This window comes from Neovison vison, chromosome 3 (assembly GCF_020171115.1).
Source record: "Neovison vison isolate M4711 chromosome 3, ASM_NN_V1, whole genome shotgun sequence".
NCBI classification, from domain to species: Eukaryota; Metazoa; Chordata; class Mammalia; order Carnivora; family Mustelidae; genus Neogale; species Neogale vison.
Window position 1 is genome coordinate 175,947,501 of NC_058093.1, and position 15,780 is coordinate 175,963,280.

Sequence of the window (15,780 nt, forward strand, 5' to 3'; positions counted from 1 at the left end):
ACATTTAATTGGAAGGAAGAAGCTGCAGGCACTGGCCAGTGCTCTTTCATAGGTGGCCTTAGGCCCACTTTTTATACTCGGGATGAGTATGGTCCCCTGGTTGACTGCCCTTCAGGCAAAGTGAGGATGCTGCACTAGGGGACCACCAGAATACTTCCCCTGCACCTTGTGGGCTCTGACGCTCCCCACCTCAGCATCTGCCACACTTTTCATTCTTAAACCACTAAGATTAGTATCAGACCTTCAATATGTAAACCACATGGACCACTAAATAATTTGTAAATATTTCAAATGTATTTTAAAAACCGACTTTGTATTGTCAAAGCATTATGAACCAGCCAGGCCAGATTTTAATAAACAGTAACACTTAGCGAGCATCTCTACTGAGCAAACAGCTTCAACAGGGCCTGGCCTGACACCAAGACAGAGACTCTTTTTCAGTTTAAAAATAAATAGGTTTGGAAAAATCATCCCGAAATGTACCATTAAAATTAGTATAGCGGCTTAAGGAATCCTTCAGAGCATTTTCAAATATTCAGGCTTCCAGCACTTTCTAAAAGGAAGGCTGATCTTTCCGGCTCTGTTTTTCTGAACTATGACTTCAAAATGTCATCCCAAATTCTCAATGAGAATAGTCTTAATTTGTTCAGGCGAGTGAAGAAAATGGTGATCCGCCAGGTTTAAAGTTGAGAGAGGAGCCCTTACTATAAAACTGTTACCGTAACGCGTTCGGTAGAAATTGAGATTTGCCGAGGGATCAGGGGTATGAGAAGGGAAAAACTACTCACGCTTAGGACAGGGTCTACAACCTGGAGGCGGAGGCGCGGGGCAAACGAACCGCGGGGGAGAAATAACAGCAACTTCCCCAGCCCCGGCTTCAATGCGGATCACGTGCCTCGGGCGCCCCCTCCCCCAGGGCCGGGGGCGGGATGGAGACGCGGCCTCCAGCCGCGCTTTCCTCGGCGGGCACCGCTCGGCCAAGCGACACTTCGGCCTCCGCTCCAGCCTCCACGCCAGAAACCCGCGAACTGGGGGCTCTGAAGTAACCATCACCTCGGGCTGCGCCGGGGGCACCCGAATGTTTCAGTCAGTCTTCACGTCCCCCTCCTCACGCTGACCCCGCAGCCGCCAGCCCCGGCTCCCCCCACCAACCCAGCCGACCCTGCCAATCCGTCCTGCTGCGGCGCCGCTGGGGGCCGTGTCTGCGTGACGCGGCGGCGAGGCAGGGGTCCCGGCCTCCCCGCAGGGCAGCACCGCGCCGAGTTGGGAGACCCCGGCCGCCCGCGAGCGCAGAGACGCGACGCCCGCCGCGGAGGCCGAGCCGCGACGTGGGGGCCGCGCGGTGGCGCGAGGACCCGGCGGGGCGTCCGCTTACCTGCGGCGCCTCCGCTCCCGACCCTCGCCGGCGCCCGCGGGCGGCCGAGGGGAGACGGCGGATGGACGGCGACAGTGAGGACCGGCCCGGTAGAGCGGGCTCGCCAGAGGCTGAGGGGGCGGGGCCGGCTGAGGACGCGCGCGAGGCCCGGGCGCCCGCCGCCGCCGCTGCCTCGGGAGCCGCCTGGGCCGCAGCCGAGCCGGGCGGCCCTCATGAATGGGACGCGGCGGCGGCGGCTGTGGCGGCCGAGCGGCGGGAGGGCGGGCTGCGCGCAGGCCCCTCCCCGACCACGTGACGCCGCCCTCGGCCGCCGCCTCCCGGCCGCGCGACGCCCTAGCGGCCTCCTTCCCGCGCCCGCGCTAGCCAAACACACCGTGGCAGCTGCTAGTTCCCTTCTCTGCACTGCCCGGAGCACTGGCCTCTTGCTCGGCTCAACGCTCGGTATACTTTTCCAAAAAAAAGTTTCTGCTAGTCCCCATGGCAACCCCGTGGAACTTCGATACCTACTGTCAAAAAGAATAAATATTAAAATGCAAAAAAAGGTATACAGTTGAATATTCTATAATCCACTTTTAACCTGTTTGGTTACTCTCCCCGCCCCTCTCCTCCCCAATCCTGCTACACATTTAAAAATACACTTTTTAAGAGCGAGATTGCCAAAACTGTATATGACTGCACACTGGTTTCTATATTTTTGCAGGTTATTATTAAAAGTTATGTATGGAAGTGCATGTGTTACTTCCAAACGTCAGTTAATTTCTCAGTATGCGTTCCAGGGATAATTTATATAACTTTGAGGATCTTGGAAAATAGGCATTCATAAAAAGCTTCTGCGTGATGAGCCCAGCGGCCGCACAATTTCTTCCCACAGATGGAGTGTGCTGTGGCTGGGCTATGCCGGGACCCAGAAAACCGGCAGCCAGTCTCAGGGCCCCTCTGTGGTTATGAAGAAGGAACACGGGCAGCCACTTCCTCATCTAACTTTCTTGGCCTCCTCTTTCGCATTTGCCAAGCTTTGCCCCATCCTTAAATAGGGCCCTACGGAGACTAGGTAGTTTCACTGGCCCAAGCATACCAAGAATGTTTCCTCTTTTCTGTGCCTTCCAATTGGCTTCCAAGCGAAATAAAATTTTTAAAAGACAAGAACTGGGATTTCTCTTCCAATATTTCAAAGCATTTTACTCCTCTATGGAGAAGTGGAATTGAAGAGAGAAAAAGAGCTGAATCCTCACTTTCTACATCAATAAAATGGAAATAGTGATGCCTTTCTCACAGGATTGTTTTGCCTATTAAGTCCCTAATATAGCTTAATGTCTGGAACTTGGAACATGCTGTTAACATTTGCTTTCTTTCCTTTCTTGCATTTTCCCCAAGTAAGACTTTTCCTGTTTCCTGTTTTGCTACCTCCTGCCTTGGGAGGGAAATATTCTGCCAAGCTTCCTTTCTTCCTTTCATCACTCAGGAAGCCCTAGACATCCCCTCCCTTCCTCCAAACAACCTTAGGTTTAATACCTCACTCCGAATGATTCGCATTTCTAATATTTCCTCATTCTCTGGTGTCTACTGACTTTACACCACAACTTAAGCAAAGCAGGGACTCATTAAATACTTGTTTCATGATATCCCTTCATTTCCTGCCCCGATGCCTGAGAAGTCTGTGGGGAATCACCAAATGCCAACCTGTTCCACTGAAATGTCAGAAGAAGGAATGTCTTCCTTCACCTGTCCTCTGGCCCCACCAGCTCCCAGCTCCATGGGGGACTCTCACTCTTCCATTGTCCCCTCTTCCTCAACTCCCTTAGCTTTAGCAGGCTCAGGCTTCTCCTGCTACTTAAGATAAAGGAGGAGCAGAGGGAAGAGAAAGAGAGGGAAGGGAGAAGAGAAGCCGGAGTAGACTTTCTTGTCCCTTTGTTCCTTCTTAGGCTATTGACTTACATTACAGCTTCGCTCTCCCCAAGGTAGACACACTACCTGGAAAGAGGAGACTGCTTTTTCATTTCATGCTCTTGGTCCTGTTCCTGCTCCTCTTGGCTCCTGAAACTGCTTAGGCTAAAGTCAGCAATGACCTTCGGGTTGCCAAATACAGTGGAACTCTTTCAGTGTTCTCTCACAGTCTCTGTAGGGTAAGACACAGTTGACCACGATTTCCTTCTTGAAACTCCCTCCTCCTCCAATCAGCCAGAAACTCCTCTGAGAGCTTCATGCCTGTGCTTGGTGGCTTTAGACATCTCCTCTACTGGCATGGCCCAGTGACATCCAATTCAGGTCCATCATGTTTATTTCTTCAAAACTGCTCCTCCTAAATCTATTATTTTGATTAATTACACCATCACCCATTTAGCCATCCTGGCCAGAAAAAAACCTGGGAGGGAGCCTTGTTTCCCTTTACTTTCAGCCCATGTATATGAAATCTGTTCGTTTCTACTCTAAGGCTCTCAGCAGAGCTGCCGTGTTGGTCACCTGCAGGGTCCTCCATGGTTGCATAACAATGCAGCCTCACCCTTCTAGCGGTCAGGCCCTTGCCACGTCTCTTATGATCCATGGCAGACACGTCTGAGCTGGGCTTCTGCCCTCCAGTTCCCCACACTTCTAAGTAACCTCCACTCTGAATTGCAGATCTACCTGTAGCACAAGCTATTGGCAAACTGCCTAGAGAAAAAAAGTCTGTTTTCTAGCACAGCATCAGAGTGTTTTTTTCTCTCCAGTATTCTTTCTGGCTCCTTTCAGCTGGTATGCTTTAGCCATTCCTTTTGAAACAAGATAATTTTTGAAATATTAACTTCTATCTTTCTCCGTGCATTTTCTTCTTTCTCCCTCTCACCCCCCACCCCTTTTTAACAATGTAGTCCAGCATTCTGCTTGTCTCAAGGAACTCCTGGAAAGCAGAAGTGGCCTGAAGACATTTCCTTTATGTCTTTAATTCCCAACACTCTAAACTCATTGAGGAACTGATTGAAGTCAGAAGGAAGAGAACCAGTGAAAAGGGTTCTCTTTAAGGAAACCCAGAAGTGGGGAGGATTTTCTCTAGAATAAGAATCAAGTCTCCCCAGCTCAGAGTTAGAAGGGAGGTGGTTTTTAATGCCCTCCCTCTGGCAGCTCCCAAAAAACAAAGAAATAACTTTGTTTTTCCCAGTTTAACCATCTTCTATGAGGACCGTCAATCTCAATAAAGAAGTGAAGTGATACAAGCTCAAATTACCAGAATTTGAGTTTACCAGGAAATAGCAGAGGAACAGCAATTTGGGATACTCATGCTATAGCAAGAAAATAAAGTCTGTGTTCTGTAAACCAGGCATTTACAGGAAATCAGTCTCTCAGTTCTTAAGTTCTGTTCTGGGAGTGCATGAGCAATATTCTCCATTTCATATCCTCCATTCCATATCTTTCAAGTATAGATTGAAATCCTTTCACAAAGCATTTTCTGAGTCATCACTGTATGCTCGGTTCTTTTAGAAATTCTAACTACAAACCTATGAAGTATCTCTATCATTAACACCAATTTATTGATGAAGGAACCGAGGCACACAGAGTTTGAGTGACTTGCCTCAAGTCTTAGAGCTAGGTAAGCAATGACCCTGGTTTTGTTCCCAGGCATACTTGACTCCCAAACCTGCATTTTTAACCACCCATTTTCACCTCTGATTAGTTGCCTCTACCATAATATGCTCAGCAAAGTGTCTGGACTAACTCTTTCAATGAAAATAACAGCAACAGAAATACTGCGTAAAATCTAAAATCACATTCTGGCATCTATAGACTGGCAAGAAGTTGAACAGTAGCAGCAGGACAGAGTTAAGGCCAGAAACCAGTGTGGTAAGCAGAGCCCCAAATCAACTTTTGTCTGGAAGGTATTTACTGAATCTAATGAATCTGAATATTGGTTTTTATAGCCTTGGAATTCTTGGGGGCAGAAGTGAAAGCCCAGCATCTGCTTTAAGAATGCAGTTTAGGGCGCCTGGGTGGCTCAGTGGGTTAAGCCGCTGCCTTCGGCTCAGGTCATGATCTCAGGGTCCTGGGATCGAGTCCCGCATCAGGCTCTCTGCTCAGCAGGGAGCCTGCTTCCCTCTCTCTCTCTGCCTGCCTCAGTCTACTTGTGATTTCTCTCTGTCAAATAAATAAATAAAATCTTAAAAAAAAAAAAAATGCAGTTTACACTTGATCTTAGCCAAAAGGCCGAGAAGCGATCTTAAATAAAAGTCCCAATAAAGTTGGGACTCCAAATGCAAAATCATAGAGCTAGAAAAAAAATCAATTATTTTAATAATATTAACAATATTACTTAATAATAATATTATTCAATTTGTTAATTTATTAAATTTATTTTATTTATTAAATATTAGATATTTATGAATATTTGATTTATATTAATTATGATTATTCTTTAAGAAATATGGTGGCGCAGTTGGTTGGACGACTGCCTTCAGCTCAGGGCATGATCCTGGAGTCCCGGGATCGAGTCCCACATCAGGCTCCCAGCTCCATGGGGAGTCTGCTTCGCTCTCTGACCTTCTCCTCGCTCGTGCTCTCTCTCACTGTCTCTCTCTCTCAAATAAATAAAATAAAAAATCTTAAAAAAAAAAAAAAAGAAATATTAAATAATATTTATATAAATAGTGTTATATTTATTAGTAATATTATTTAATAATGACTAAGGTTAATAATAGAATAATAGATTGAACCATATGACACGTTTCAACAAATTTTGAAATTTTTGCATCACACAGACCATACTTTCTTAATGCAATGCTATCAATAATCGTTGTTTTTTTTTTAAGGTACCTGGGAGATGCCTAGGTAGCAAAGCCAGTTAAGCATCCCGGATTCTTGATTTCATCTCAGGTTATGATCTCAGGGCACTGAGATCCAGCCCCAAGTCAGGCTCTGTGCTCACAGTGCACGAGTCTTTTTGTCTCTATCCCTCCCTCTCTGCCCTGCTCCCTGCTTGCACATGCACTCTCTTTCTCAAATAAATAAATAAATAAACAATATCTTTTGAAAAGATAAAAAGTAAAGATAGCTAGAAATACCCATTTGTTTGGAAACTCATGGGTCAAAGAACAAATCATTCTGAAAATCTGAAAATATTTAAATGCCATGTATTAAATATTTGATACTATGTGTAGAAAGTTCAGAGAGGAAACTAAAGAAGTAGTTAAAAGGAAATTTATAGACATAAAAGCTTATATTAGAAGAGAAAATAGTTTGGGGTACTTGGGTAGCTCAGTTGGTTAAGCAGCTGACTGTTGATGTCAACTCAGGTCTTGATCTCAAGATCCTGAGTTCAAGCCCTGCATTGACCTCCATGCTGGGTATGGAGCCTACATTTAAAAAAAGAGAGAGAGAGAAAGAGAAAATAGTTTGAAATATGAAGAATGAAGAAGTTAGATAAGGAGCAGCAAGATAAAGTAAAAAATAAAATAGAAGAAAAATAATAATAAAACAGTAAAAAAAATAGTAAAACTGAAAACAAAGAAACATTAAAAAGGACCAAACAAGCCAAACATTGGATTTGTGAAAGACTAAAAAATTTTACAAACCTCTGGTAAAATTGATAAAGGAAAAAAGAGAAGGTACCACAAATAATGTCAGGAATAAAGAAAAAGTTATAATCACAGATGATGCAGAAATTACAGATTAAAAAAAGCTCTATGAACACATTTATGTGAATTAAATTTGAAAATTAAGTTGAAGTGGAAAAGTTCCAAGAAATAGAAACAGAAAACAAGACTAGACTCAGAACCATTTAAGAGCTTGAAACTTTAGTTAAATATTTTCTGCACAGAAAAATCTAGGCTGAAACAATTTTACCTGTGACTTCTATCAAACATTTAAGGAATAAGTAATACTAATCTCACACAAGCTATTCTAGAGTATAGAAAAAAAGATATTATTTCTTAGCTCATTTTATGAGAACTAGCATAACCTCCTACCAAAATCTGACTTGGAGAATGTGAAAAACAGAAATTCCAGGTGAATCTCACTCAAAAATATAGACACAAATTCTTAGGCAAAATTTCAGCAATTTATGTCCAGCAAAATGATACAGCATAATCAAAATTGGTTCACCCAGTAATTTAAGGTTAGTTTCAAATGAGAAAATCAATTAATGTAACTCACCCTATTAAAGATTAAGGGAGAAAAAATCATATCATGATCTCAAAAGGTGCAGAAAAGCCTTTGATAAAATTCAATATCCACCTACAAGAATCCATAATAAACTAGGAATATTTTCCTTGATAAAGGGAATTTACAAAAATCCACAATAAACATAAGTAACCATTCCTTTTAAAATTGGGAACAAGGGGTACCTGGGTGGCTGAATTGGTTAACTGTCTGCCTTTGACTCAGGTCATGATCCTGGGGTCCTGAGATCAAGTTCCACGTGGAGCTCCCTGCTCACATGGGAGCCTGCTTCTCCCCCTGTATCCTGCACCCCCTGCTTATGCTCTCTCTGTCAAATAAATAAATAAAAGCCCTTTTTAAATAAAATAAAATAAAATGGTGAAGAAAAGGGACACATGGATGGTTAAGTAGGCTAAGCATCCGACTCTTAATATGATCTCAGTGTCATGAGATCGAGCCCCATGTGGGGCTCCAAGCTAAGTGTGGAACCTACTTAAGATTCTCTCTCTCCTTCTCCCTTTGCCACTACCCCCCACTTACGCGCATACACACACTCTCTCTCAAAAATAAAAAATAAAAATAAAATGGGGAACAAGATAAGTATGCCACCACCTCTAGTATCGTACTAGAAGACCTAAGTAGTGGAGTAAGGCAAGAAAAAGAAATAAAGTACATGTAGACTAGAAAGGAACAAATCACAGTGACATGATAGTGTATGTAAGAAATTCAAAAGAATATGTATGTAAACTACTGAGATGAACGTGAGAGTTTAGCAAAGTTGTGGGTACAAAAGTCAATACATAAAGTCATTTAACAATAAAAAGAAATGCATTTTTAAAAAGATGATAATGTTTACTATAATTACTACATACTCTTTAATGTCTCCTATTGCTACATGACTGCCCACTCTTCATCATACCTAGCATAAAAATATATGGGTCTAACTTGTTTCTTCAGGTCTTTATTTCTTTATGAAGACTCCCATGTCATGCAAAACTTAAATACATTTATATGCTTTTCTCCTGTTAATCTGTCTTTGTCAGTTTAACTTCCAGACCCTAAATAAACATGTGCAAGACTTTTATAAAGAGAATTATGAAACTTCATTGAAAAGCTATGAAGAAGACTTACTTAAAGAAATACAGTATTTCTGGGTAGAAAGACCTAATCTCATAGAAATACTAATGTTCAACAAACTGACCCATAGATTCAATGTATTTCCATTCAGAGCCCCAACAGAGGTCTCTTCTTGAATAAGAACATAGAGGGAGGATTTATGTTCTTGTATAGTAAACCTACAGTAATCAGTAAGGGTGGTATTGGGACAGGGATAGACAAATAGATCAATCAAACAAAATAGAGAGCCCAGAAACAGACCCAATATATATAGTCACGTGATATATGGTAGAGGTGGCAAGTCAGATCTCTGAGGGAAAGGTGAACTTTGCAATAAGGTGAGGAGGTGAGGAGGCAGTTGATTATCCGCATGGAAAAGAGTTTGTACTCCATTCCATGGCGTATCCCCAAATCAGTCTTAGTTGGATTAAAGGCATATATAAGAGAAACAAATTTGCTTTGCTGTCATCTCTTCAAGAATATACTTCTTTTTTCATTTTGCCATTTCTGAAATCGTGTTTCTTACAATCAATGGCAACTTATATTCAATAATATGTGATAACTTTTAGGAGACAATATAGCAGAATATGTTAACAAATTCCAGGTAGGGAAGTATTTCTATAAACAAAAAGGACTAACTATAAAGAAAAAAGCACTATAAACTATAATGAAAAAGATCGATAGATTTGAGTACTTTAAAGTTAGAACTTCATTAAAAGAGAAGCTAGATTAAAACAAAGCAAAAATAAGTATCAATCTAGGAGAATATATTTGCAACATATATAACCCACCAAATAGTGGGATCCAAAATATATGAAAAGCTCATATGAATCAATAAATAAGTCTAGCAATCAGTAGAAACAGGAGCAAAAGAAACAAAAAGGAATTTCACACACACACACACACACACACACACAACATGCACAACGTGTACATACACATATGAAAAGATACTTAGTTCCATTAGTAGTTAGGGAAAATAAATTAAAACTAAAATGAGATACACCACACACTCACTCATCAGAATGGCAAAAATTTTAAAAGTTGTTCAATGTCAAGTGTTGACAAGGGTGTAGAGTGACCAATCAGAGCTCAGACATGTTGCTCGTTGGAATTTAGATGCAAAACAACTTTGGAAAGTGTATTCCAACTTTCTAGGTAATACCTAGAAATACATGAAGATTCAGGAATGTCATTGTTATGTACATATACCCTCTAAAAATCCTTGCACAAATGTATTCAGAGACACATGCAAGAATCTTTATGGCAGCATTGATCTAATTGCAAAGGGCAAGAATCCAAATGTTCACCAAAGGTGGAATAGATAATTAAATTGTGGTACAGTTGGACAAGAAATACTATACAATTGCATCAGCATGAATGAATCTCAAAAATAAAATGTTAAGTAAAGAAGCAACAAAAGATCAAAGGATGATTCTACTTATTCCATTCCATAAATAGGCAACTCTAAATAATATATCACTTAGGGATAAAAGCGTAGGCAATAAAAACTACACAGAAAAAACAATGAAGCCAGTAACAGAAGTTGATAGAAAGAGAAAGAGAAACCGGTGCAGTCTGAAAGCAGCATACAGCATTATGCATAGGGTGTCCTGAGTGCTGACTACACAAGTGTTTGTGTGTATCTTTATTTTACAATAAAAATTAAAATAAATGAAAGACAAATGACAATGAACCAATAAATGAATACATCTCTGTATTTTTTTTAAAACATTATTGTGTGCCTATGAGTTTTGTAAGTTTACCTTCATGGCTGGCAATACAAACTTGGTATGTCTGGCAACTTCCCTAAAAAGCTGCAAGGAACGGGTTCTTTTCAACAGTGTAATGCACAGTTCATTTTGTAATAAATCCTTCTAAATGGTGAGCAAGAAAAGATGGACTAGAAGTGCAAAAGGAAATAGTAGAAGCACAAAAACACTTATAAGAAGTCATTCACAATGTATCTCCCTCCAAATCATTCCAGTTAGGTTTCTTGGTCTTCTTTTAAATCAGTGGTTGTAATTCTTGGTCCTGAGAACAAAGTCACCTAAATAAAAATGGACTTTCTTCTTTTCATGGGTTATGTGTTGCCAGGATTATAGAACAAGGGACCTAGGAGGCAAATGTGTCTGATCTGTTGCAGGAGCAGAAACCCCCTTAGGAATGTTATTGTTCTGTCTCTGCTTGAATCCTTCAGTGCTGGGCTGTTCATCATGGTTGGGGCAATTTATTCCACGACCAGGCAGTTAGGATTGTTGCCTTACTCAGTAGGCAGAGCTACATCTGGGAGACCTTCTCAGGATCACTAAGTGTCACCTAGGAGATGGAATTTGTCTGAAAATTATTCCCTTGTTGGAGTACCCACCACTTTCCATAGTTGGGCAGTTTAGAGAAAATGTTAGGAAGGATTTGATTAGCACTTTGATGTTTTCCTTCTCCTTTGTAGTGCTAAGTTTTATCAGCAAGTATTGTGCATTATAACCAAACAAATAATACTAACAAGAATATGAATTTTAGGAGTTATGGAGAGAGGAGAGATTTTAACTGGCCAAAGAAGGGCTCTGCCCCAAGGTTGTAAGAAAACCCTCAGCAACTCACTGTTATACTCCACAGTAAGGATTCTGAGGCCAGCACAGACAACTTCCTCTCTGTGAATATTAACTTTCTTGTGCTTCCAGATTGCTTGTTTCAGCAGCTACTGTCTTCATTTCTTTCCAGAATAGCCACTAATTTGAATGGAATGTCTGGACAACCATAAACTATTCTTAAAGAACGTGTTTGCCAAGTACATCTGGTCCTTTCTCCTTTTCCAAAAGACTTCAAAAACCATTCTTTGTTCCTCCTCAGTTTGGGGGTGTTAGTCCCACAGAACGATTCCAATGATGTGTGTGTGCTCCATCCCTTCTTCTGCTTCTCATGTTCTCCCTCACGAAATCTCTTCACTAAGTGAATTTTCTTGGCAACTGAAAAGGTTTTTCCCTCTCCTCCCCCCACTCCTTCCTATTTCTCTAAATGGCTTAGTAATGCTAGACAAATTTCTTCCAAAGTTAGAAAAGGCAGGGAAAGGGGCACCTGGGAGGCTCCATCGGTTAGGATTCTGCCTTCAGCTCAGTCATGATCCTGGGGTCCTGGGATGGAGCCCCACATTGGGCTCCCTGCTCAGCGGGGAGTCTGCTTCTCCCTCTCCCTCTGCCCCTCCATTCATGCTCTCTCTCTCGCTCACTCTCTCTGTCTCAAATCAATCAATCAATCAATCAATCAATCTTAAAGAAAAGAAAAGTCAGGGTGAAAGGGTATGGCTTTGTAGATTATTTTCTTGAAGTTTTGGTGTTTTTACTAAGGGATCTTGTTATTAAATAACAATCTCCAGAATGTATGAAATACATGTTCAGCAAGTTTAGAGTGTTACGTAGTTATCAATTGATTAACTAATCGATGGAGCGAGCACCCCTTGAGTGGGTTAGTTATGATGTACCTTCCACAAACTTCTGTGAGGAAAGAGACTACTTTAAACTCAGGGACAGGCCCAGTTTGTATTAGCTTCCGGGAACAGAAGAATATAGCACTTGCCTCAGAGGGTAGAGAAAGAAAGAAAAGGTTCAGCTGGAACAGGGATTCTCACAAGTTTCATTGCTGAAACATGTGCTATTCCCAACTGTCCTTCACCTTCAGCCAGCACATCCCACCCTGATTCCATCCTCCCCGGCAACACAGAGCACGTGCTGCTGAGACTTTGTCTTTTAGCTGGAGAGGAAAAGATAAAGGAAAGGTACAAACAGAGGAGTGGCAAGGCAGAAAATGATAAGGAAGCCCACGCCTCTGCACCGAATCAGAAATCAGCTTTAGGAACTGACTGTTAGGAACTGAATTACATTGTAATGACTGGACAAGAACAGTTTGGGGTTAGGGGTAGGGGTATGATGGGAACAAGTCTTCCCCAGAGCTCATGCTATCACCATCAAGGAACCATCCTCCTTTCCAGATTTCTCATCTCCTCAAACGTTCCTGAATTGTTTTATGAACTTGTGCCAGAAAACACAGCTCTGGATGCCTACAGTTTGGGAGCAGATGCAGGCTGGGAAAGCGTGGGGGGAGGGGTTGGCTTTGAAAAGATCCTACAAGATACTAAAGGAAATTCGAACTGGGAATGTGGAATTTACAATGGAAACAAACACTTGATCTGCCCTCCTCTTCTCAGATTTGAGTCTAAATTTAGATCATGGTATAGAAGAGCCTGTAAAGCTTTTCCTGCTGGGCAGACATCACTTTACCTTTTCTATTTTAGTTTCAGAGAGCAAGTTTTATATTGCTATTGTTTTGGTAATAGAAGGTTCCTGAGAAGCCAGCGCCCTCAGCTTCAGAGTCTTATCAACTCACTTCTGAGTTGTGCTCAGTGAAAGCTTGTCCTGATGTTTGCTAAAATGCCTTTTCATATTGTCGTTAGATAGTGGGACCTGAAGGATGTTTGCTTGGGTGTAACCGATATTCTTGTTAGGAGTCAACAACTCCCCAGTTTAAAGTTTCTGTGACTATTAATGCTCTAGGGTTTTAAATGCCTGACTGGTTTTAAGAGAAAACTCAGCAACCCGGAAATACACACAGCAACAACATCGTCTCTGGGGTCCTTCCTCAGCTAGAAAATGAAATTCTGACAGCTTTGGTGACACACGTCCCTCCCTCATCTCCCCACTATCCTCTGGTCCCAAGCGTTAACGAGATACACTCCCTCCTCCCACCTATGTCCTCTCAACTTGGCTCAAACATCCCTTTCTGGAATGTTCTCCTGCCCCCTCAGTTCTGTTTATTCTGCCAAGTTCTGAGCAAGTGCTGCATCTGCGAGAGTCTTCGCTAGGCGCATCAACTGGATGTCATTTATCCTTTCATATTATTGAATGACAACGCCACTTGTTTGTATCTCACATAATGCCCCACGTGATGATTATTTATATGTAAATCCTATCTCCCTTTCTAGATTATTTGACACTTGATTGCCTGATGCATGTCTAGTTTGTTATTGTCGCTTTAATAACATCTAACACTGTGGAGCATACTGCGGAAGAAAGCTTAATAAATATTTGATGCATAAATGGATGAATGTGGCCTTAAGGAGGACCAAAGGTTGGTCCATGCAGTGGGTGGACTGTGCCACACAGCTATTGTCCTGTGGGAAAACAGTTGCAGGACAGTGAGCAGTTTCCCCAGCCCTGTCCCAAAGCATTTGCCTCCACCAGTCGTCAGCTGGGTTTCCCTCTTCTTCCCTTTAGGTACCAGCCAGATCGTCGCCTCATCCCTGCTGGAAAACATTACACCCATTCCCGGTCTGCAGCTTTGGTTATGACATTCTTCCTATCTGAAATGCCTGACTTCTCTGCTTCTCATTGTCTCAGTCTTGCCCTCCCTTCCAGGCTGAAATCAGAATCTTCATCTGTTTTATAAAAAGATTCAAGACAGATCTTTCAAAGAATTAAACTTCACTTTAAAAAATTCCTTTCATGTTCAAAGTCTCAGGAGCATGGCAGCAACACTCCATGAAGCAAAGTGCATCTCTCTCTCTCTCCCACACACGCACTATTTAATCTTTAAAGATTGCTAAAGACTTTTATGTCTTCCAAATTTAGTGCACTTGTAATTAAATGTTTTCCTGTCTTGTTTTATTAGGAAAAGCCATAAAATGGCAGGCAGATCAATGAATAGCAGTGATATTTCTTTTAAACTTAGCATCATAAATCACCTTGGCTTTAAACTTGGCATCATAAATCACCATGACCATACACATGTTAGGGATTGGTCTGTTGGATTTAGTAACTTATACTCTTTGTGGAAATCTCAAAAACTGATGAAGGTGGGAAGGCATAAAGCAGAGAGGTGTCTAGGTAGGGATGTTTGTGTTCTGGTTGTGGTGTTGTGGTGTTTGTATGTAAATGTGTATTAAAAGATGAAGTTGGCTTATTCAGGCTTGGATCACATATTTCAGGAGAACTGGATTGAAATATTTGGAGGGGAATGAAATAGTAATTACAGAGGTCATGGGAAATTTTTAATTCACATTTCTCAAGGGGGGGGCAGTAAGCAATGACTCTGTTTAAAGAAAAAAAAAATGGGAGCTGAATTTACAGAAGCCCCATAAGGAGAACAAAGAGTAAGGAATATTAAAGTAGGAAATATACAATTTAATTAAAGCTTAAAATGGTGGTAACTATAAAATAAATTCCTAACTAAGTAAAAGGGAAGATTGAAGAAGGAAAATTTCCTAAATGTCCAGAAACTGGAATTCTGGAATTTGGACACATGATAAAACATTTCTTTTACTTTCATAATTGTATGAAGAGTAAATTTACATTTATTATAATAAGTAGCATAGAAAGTTCTAGGAGTTCAACTAAACCAATCTAAAAACACTTATAGAGGCTCCTGCGTGGCTCAGTCAGTTAAGCATCTACTTTTGGCTCAGGTCATGATATCAAGGCCCTGGGATCAAGCCCCACATCAGGCTCCCAACCTGCCCCTCCCCCTCTCTCTGCCTGCCCCTCCCCCTGCTTGCACTCTCTGCTCTCTCTCTCTGTCAAATAAATAAAATCTTAAAAATCTTAAAAAAAAACTTACAATGGGATATGTATTTGTGAATTAAACATATATTTTCATATACGATAGACATGTGATTTTATATAGCTATCCCCAGTTAATTTTCATTCATTGATTAGTCCTTACATCCCTCCAGCTGGGTGAATGGGTTTATTTACATTTCATATATATGATGCAGAAACTACTAACTAACTAGTAACTAACTGAGCAAGTTGTGTGACTTGCCCAAAGATATTCAGTTAATCACAGTGGAGCTACTTGTGAACAGAAAATAACGCATGACTCATCGTGGAGACTTTCCTGGTTGTGAAAATTTTCTTCTTCCTGTTTACATTTTCAGTTTAACCATGCATACCGTGTACCTGGAAGGATTCTAAACATGGCACAAGTCACAGACAAATAAGGCACAGTCTCCTTCTGGTTTTCTCCACCAAGATTCATACAATAGGGTTTTCTGTGAACATAAGAAAGCAGTTTGGCCATTGAGCAGCCACCAAATGACAAATACCTACTGCCAGGCCAACACTTTAAGCAGAAGTCAAGTTATAAAGTGAAGACAAACATTTTGCATCTTTAAACTT

The 15,780-nt window shown here is 41.4% G+C and overlaps 1 protein-coding gene across 2 annotated transcripts in view; it reads right to left on the reverse strand.

Annotated features, from left to right (window-relative positions):
- The window catches only part of LPIN2 (lipin 2), an 83,066-nt gene extending 81,539 nt beyond the window's left edge, over window positions 1-1,527 (reverse strand). Inside the window, exon 1 of one of the 2 annotated variants that reach the window (XM_044243333.1) lies at window positions 1,376-1,527. The gene's annotated coding sequence lies outside the window, so the exon portion shown is untranslated. Of the gene's footprint in view, window positions 1-788; window positions 857-1,375 lie in introns of those variants that run through there. The other variant, XM_044243332.1, reaches the window with a different exon arrangement.
- Window positions 1,528-15,780: the final 14,253 nt, after the last annotated feature.